Here is a 6,000-nt window from a genome sequence, read left to right on the forward strand (position 1 = left end):
CCCAGGTAACTTGCACAAGAAATTAGGGCATCTGCAAGATGCTGTAATGAATTGCAGCCCCAAGTTACAGCCATGCTCTGCCTGCGCCCACAGTGTGCTGCAGGGACAGTTACCCAGAGCCACCCCACTGCCACCAAAGTGGCAGAGTGTCTGTGTCAAGGGCCAGTGTGGGGTCACAGGGCCACAGCTCCCCACCTGCGAATGCCGTGTCATGTGGCGGGGTCATACGGTGCATCTTGCACCAGTAAACAAGTGACTCTGAAAATCAGGACATGAAAGTGCTTTGGTAATGCCAAAGGCAAAATATTTTCCTCTCCTTACTCCAAGAAAGTTCACTGCTGCACAGATGATCTGAAATTTTTTGAAGTGCTAAATGCTGGCTGTGGGAAATAAGTATTTTGGATTGGGTAGAGGGATCTGTTGCTTCTAAAATAGGTGAGACACTTCAGAGAGGAGTTTTCAGACTTTCCAGACAAGAGATAAGGGCAGAAACCTGATATTGTTGGAGGCTGGCTGGAGGAAATGCAGTTGCTAATGGCTAGTCTTGATGTTCTTCTGCACTTTGTACTTTGAAGCATGTGCTTTATCAGGACAGGTGAAGGGAAGCTGAACATGAAAGGCTTGCCTTGCTGTAGCAGGAGGCCTCCAAGAGGATGTCTGGCTTGACTCCAGACCAGGTCATGGTGCTGGGCAGAGGCTGGGGTGGTCCCATGCCCTCCAAAATTCTTAGTTTTGCATCTTTTATTTTTTGCAGGTTTTAAGATTTTGTTTACGAGCCACAGCAGGAAGCTTTCTGGAGTGCTGGTCCCAGGGAAGCCAGACCTCACCCTGCTGCCTGGTTTGCACTGGCTGGGGCACCTGAGCCACTTGAGTAAGCAGGTGGGTACACATGCCACACAGGGCAGGAACAAACCAACACTGCCTTGACACAATTTGTGTTTCTAAATTAACACTGGGCTATTCATTAAGGCTCATATTTCCATTCCCACCTGTCAGCAATGTCAACTCACTTCTTGGTGACACCAGAGAATAACTAAACGAGGAGAGTATTTGGTTTGGCGTTACAGAGCCAGCCAAAGCAGCAGCTGAGTGTGGCACTACAGGGCTTTAAACACCTCTGCCCTTGGCAGAGCTGCTCGGGCGTGGGTGAGAACCAGCTGCCTGGGGATCAGGCTTCTGAGCTGTACGGCTTCCTGAGGGCTCTGGCTCCACCTGTCCCTCCCTCCCTGCCTCTCTCCATCCCTGCCTCTCTCCATCCCTGCCACTTTCCATCCTTGTGACCCTCAATCCCTGCCTCCCTTCTCTCCCTGAGACCATCTCCTCTGCAGCTGGAAAGTGCAGGGCTGTGCACCTGCTGTAAGTGAGCCAGAGCCAGCTGCTGCAGCTTGCTTTTCCTGAACAGGTGACATAAATAGCTTGAACTGTATGTAGAAACAATTTATATTTGCATACACACATCATTTATATAGAAACACACACATACATATATAAACACACACATAAAAACATGTAGATAAATCCTATACCTATACATGCCATACAGACACACACATACGCGTGCATATGACGTGTGCAGTGTATACATGCGTTCAGTGGACATAAACAGGTAGATAATTGTGAACAGATTTAGAAGGTCGCGCTGTTTAAGCCTGGTCCCCCGGCCCTGCCCTGCGGCCCCGGCCCGGCAGGTGGCGCTGTTGGCTGCGGCAGCGGCTCGGGCTGGCAGCGCCCCCTGCAGGCGGGAAGCGGCAACTCCGGCCCCGCGCCTGGGCTGGGGGGTTAATGTGTGTCTGTCTGTGTGTATATACATATATATATATATATATATATATATATATATATATATAAAAAAAACATCGCGGGGGAGGTCGGCTTTAACATAGATAATGGTGACATGGGAAGACAAGGCCTCCTTCCCGAGGAGCACACCATTTTCAAGTGACTCTCTGTTAGAACGGAGTTTTCACATACAGGCATCTTGCATCGTGTTAGGGTTGCTCTGCTTATGATTTCATGGCAGATAATGTCCTAAGAGCTGTAAAACTGAAGTAATTTGGGAAATACTTGCTATGCCTGGGAAGAGTGAGAGGCAAAAGAGCCAGAGGTAAAGCAGGGGCAGTCGTGGGTTGGACCAGGACCCTGTCACTGTAGCTTGTCAGCAAGTCGGTGCAGAGCAGCGTTAGCCTGGAGCAGCTTAGTGTGGTGGGAATGGGCACAGCTCCTCAGCCGGGAGTGGCGATTGCAGAGCTGCCCCTTGCCTGCCCCCTCCCAGGCTGGAGTTTTGGGCTGCCAGAGGCACTTTAGGTTGGTTTGGGTGAGCAGCTGCAGGGTGACAAGAGCCCTGCCTTGCAGAAAAATGGTAACAAATGATTGAGTTTGATCTCAGTTCAACTGAAACAAGCTAAAAAGAAAAGCCAACCCCACACAGCATAGTGCAGCAGCCATGGATCTGTACCTGCTGCTGATTTCACAGCACCATAGGAGTGTGGAAAAGCTGCTTGAGCTCCTGTGTGTGGGGCCACAGAATCACCCCCTTATCGAAATCCCCACCAAACACAAACCCACCCCGTCACTTCAGCTAACACTGTCCTCCTGAGAAACAGCTGATCTTTGCATGCCTCGGCCTTTCCCAACACATCCTGGTTCACAAGTTCAGCAGCTTCAAAGCTGCATCTGATCATTAACCCTGAAAGATCAGCGATTACTGAAGTTTAAACTGCGTGTTTGAGATGGTTGAGAGGCACAAAGTTCAGGCATGAAGCTGTGCCCAAATCCTGAGACAATCCTCCCAGCGTTCAAGAGGCAGGTTCAGACCAAGGGTTTTGTTTCAGCTGAGCCATGACTGAGCATTGTACAGGTTTGTGTATTCATTCCTTTTTAAAGCTTCTTTGAAGCAGCTGATATTTATAAAATGACCATAAATTTTGGCTGCTTCTGGCCTTACAGTCTGTGGTGAGTGTAGCTGGGCTTACGGCTCTTGGGGGACTTCAGCCAGAGAGATGAGAGTCCAAGTAAAAGCCCTCAAGTCACAGTTCTTCATTTATGCCAGAGACTTTGCTAGAAAATTATTCCTTTTTTTTGTGCATTTTCTCTATCACTTTTATTCCCTATAGGATACGTACAGAAGAAAGTGCTATTTGTGACCATGTTGTACATAAAAACACCAGCAGAAGACAGAAGCTCCATATGTCGGGGCAGTTTTATTTTCAGTTTGTTGCTATTTCCATGAGAAAGGCTTTGGTATCACAGCATCACAGGGAAATCTGGTTAGGAAGATGCCTCCTAGGGCCACCTGGCCCTCCCTCTTGCCCCATGTGGGTCCAGCTCCATGGGGCTGCTTAGTGGCCAGTGGGCCCCATGAGCCTGCACAGTGTGAACCACAGCACTGATTGCAGGAGGGTGTGAACAAGTGCTGAGTAGCAAAGCCACCCATGTTCTTGATGGGGTTTCATCTTAATGCAACTCATGGTGGAAGACTGATGGTGCCAAATGATTAAATTAAATTCCTTAAGTATCACCTCACAGAATGAGAAGTGAGCAATGAAGGAGGCCCATGACCAGCTCCTACTGCAGGCAGAGGTCCAGCCCCAGATGCTCCCAGGGCAAAGCTGATAAAGGGCCAAACCCTTTGAGCCCTGTTGGTCCTCCTGGAAGTCAGTAAGGGCTCTGCATGCTTATTGCACCCTTCAGGAGAAACTACCAAGTCAGCCAGAGTGAAGCACAAGCTGAGACTGGTGCCATTTTCTTTTCTTTTTCCAGCAAACTCAGCCCAGCAGCAAAGGCTGGAGTCCTGCAGCCCAGGTGCTCTGAGAGAAGCTGTTGGAAAAGCAAGCTGAGCTGCCCAAGGACAAGAGGTGCCATTTGGTGACCAAGAGACCATCTCATCTGCAACTGGAGGCACCGTCTCCTGCAGGCTTCCCAGCCCTGGGAGCACCGAGCCAGCCTCAGCATCTCGCCGCAGCCCCTACAGAGCTCTGGGCACAGCCCTGCTCACCTTCTGTCTTGCAGCTCCTGACATTGTCCAGCATTGCCCAAGTGGGCTGGCAGGTTTTCAGCACTGAAAACCAGATGTTGCCAAATTTCCAGTGGTTACTTTTGGTGCTTTAGGCTGTGACTTTAACAGAAATATGTATGTCATGCCTCTTGCAAAAACAGATAGGATTTACTCCTTAACAAGGGTTAGCTCTGTTTTCAGCTGCCTTCCTCTCTGCAGAGATGGCCATCTAGCTCAGAAATGTTGCTGTCAGCTTTCCATGAGCATGAGTTCTGTAGAACCCTCTGCAGAAACACACAGGCCTCTCCCAGCCTCTTACTATTTGGCCACCAAGCAGCTGCTGGGTTTGTACCTGCAAAAATAATCACCTGAATATTTTTACCAGTAAAATGACTTATTTTTTCGCTCTGACTGAGCAGAGTTTTTGCCCTATCTTGGTTTCCTGTATACTTTGATGCTCCTGTTAACAGAACCCCTCAAAGCAGTCCTAGAGCTGCTGCTGCAAGCTGCACTCCCTCCAGCACCCTACCTTTCTGCAGCAAATCCAGAGCAGTTTTTGTAGCTCAGGTGTATGGAATGGAAAGAAAGCTGGGAAGGAGCACAGTGTTAAAAATAAGCTAAGAGAGCGCAGCAGGAAATGTGTGCTGATTAACCTGAGCTGTCACCCAGCAGCCAAACCAAGGCCTCCAGCCGGGTCTTGGATGCGTCCAGAGAAATGGTGCCGACCCTCATGGACCGAGGCTCCCCAAGGGTGGCTGCCAGGAGCTGCTCTTCACCTTGGCTTGAGCTTCCATGAGTGTGGCTCATAGTCTTCCCTACATCTTCATGTAGAGTTTCCTGTCACCTAGCTTCAAAACAGGAAACAGAAGCAGAATTCTTCCAGCAGTTTTCTTAGCATCTATTTTTTTTCATACTTACTGGAAAAATCAAGTGGCAGAGGAATAACCATCTTCTCAGAAATATAGCAAACCAGTGAAAATGCAAGGGGTGGAGTTTTAGTGACAGCTTAGTTTTTGTGGGCCAGTCGAATGTTAGTTTCCTTGCTTAATTGTAAGCTCAAATCCCAGTAAGGAAAGAGATTGCTGCATGTTTGCAAGCACCACACTTGATGCTGCCTTTTTACCTTATTTTAAGAGCCCCAGAGAGCTTTTCTGGAATGGGCATAAATAAGGTGTTATTTGAATGGAAATGCTTATGGCAAAGACATAAATTATACTGGTCTGTTGTAAAGATACACTGTAGAGGAAAAAATGCATTCTTGTTTCTTATATTTATGAAAATGTATCTATATGTGTGTATAAACAAGACATGCACATCTATACATACCTCTATATATTTATATAGAATTCTGTGCATGTATTGTACAGGTTGGCAACTAAAAATACTTAGCAATACTTAGTACTCTTCCCCTAAAAGCAAATGGTTGGTGTGATGCACTGAAGGCTGTTGTGCAAGGTTTGACTAAATATATTTCCCATACCTAAAAGTTGTATCGTAGCAACCACTGTTTTCTGCTCAGAAGATGCTATTGCCCAGCTAATTGTCTCCAGCCTTATTAGTGGCTGCTGTCACAGCTCCTGATGCTGCACTGAGGGGACGAGAAGCCCAGCAGCTTTGATCAGCCACAAGCTTGATGAAGCTGGCCCTGGAGAAGGCCGTGGCAGAGACCCACTGCCCCAGGCTCACCCTTGGCTGGCACAGGCTGTGGTGAGGGAGCTCATCAGCTGAAGAGCCTGAAGGGTTCAGATGGCCTCGCTGAGATAGCAAGTTGTGCCTGGATGTGGCCACTTGTGGCCTCCGCTCAGGAAGAGCCCACAGCTCGAGGCCATGCCACAAACCCTGAGCTGGAGGCAGGTAGAGCACACACACATAAATACACATATATACACACCCACACATGTATATGCACACACATCCCTCCATGCATGCAGGGGTGAAGGAGATACCCAGCTCTCCTGTTTAAAACAAGTTACTTTTCCTGAGGGACCAAAGTGGTTGACTCCAAG

General features: G+C 48.4%; 1 protein-coding gene across 2 annotated transcripts in view; it reads left to right on the plus strand.

Annotated features, from left to right (window-relative positions):
* Window positions 1-5,484, plus strand: part of BCL2L10 (BCL2 like 10) — a 28,550-nt gene extending 23,066 nt beyond the window's left edge. For both annotated transcript variants that reach the window (XM_051628182.1, XM_051628183.1), the window contains 2 exons: window positions 755-879; window positions 3,760-5,484. The gene's annotated coding sequence lies outside the window, so the exon portion shown is untranslated. The remainder of the gene's footprint in view (window positions 1-754; window positions 880-3,759) is intronic.
* The last annotated feature ends 516 nt before the right edge of the window (window positions 5,485-6,000 follow it).

The sequence above is a fragment of the Apus apus genome, chromosome 10 (assembly GCF_020740795.1).
Source record: "Apus apus isolate bApuApu2 chromosome 10, bApuApu2.pri.cur, whole genome shotgun sequence".
NCBI lineage: Eukaryota > Metazoa > Chordata > Aves > Apodiformes > Apodidae > Apus > Apus apus.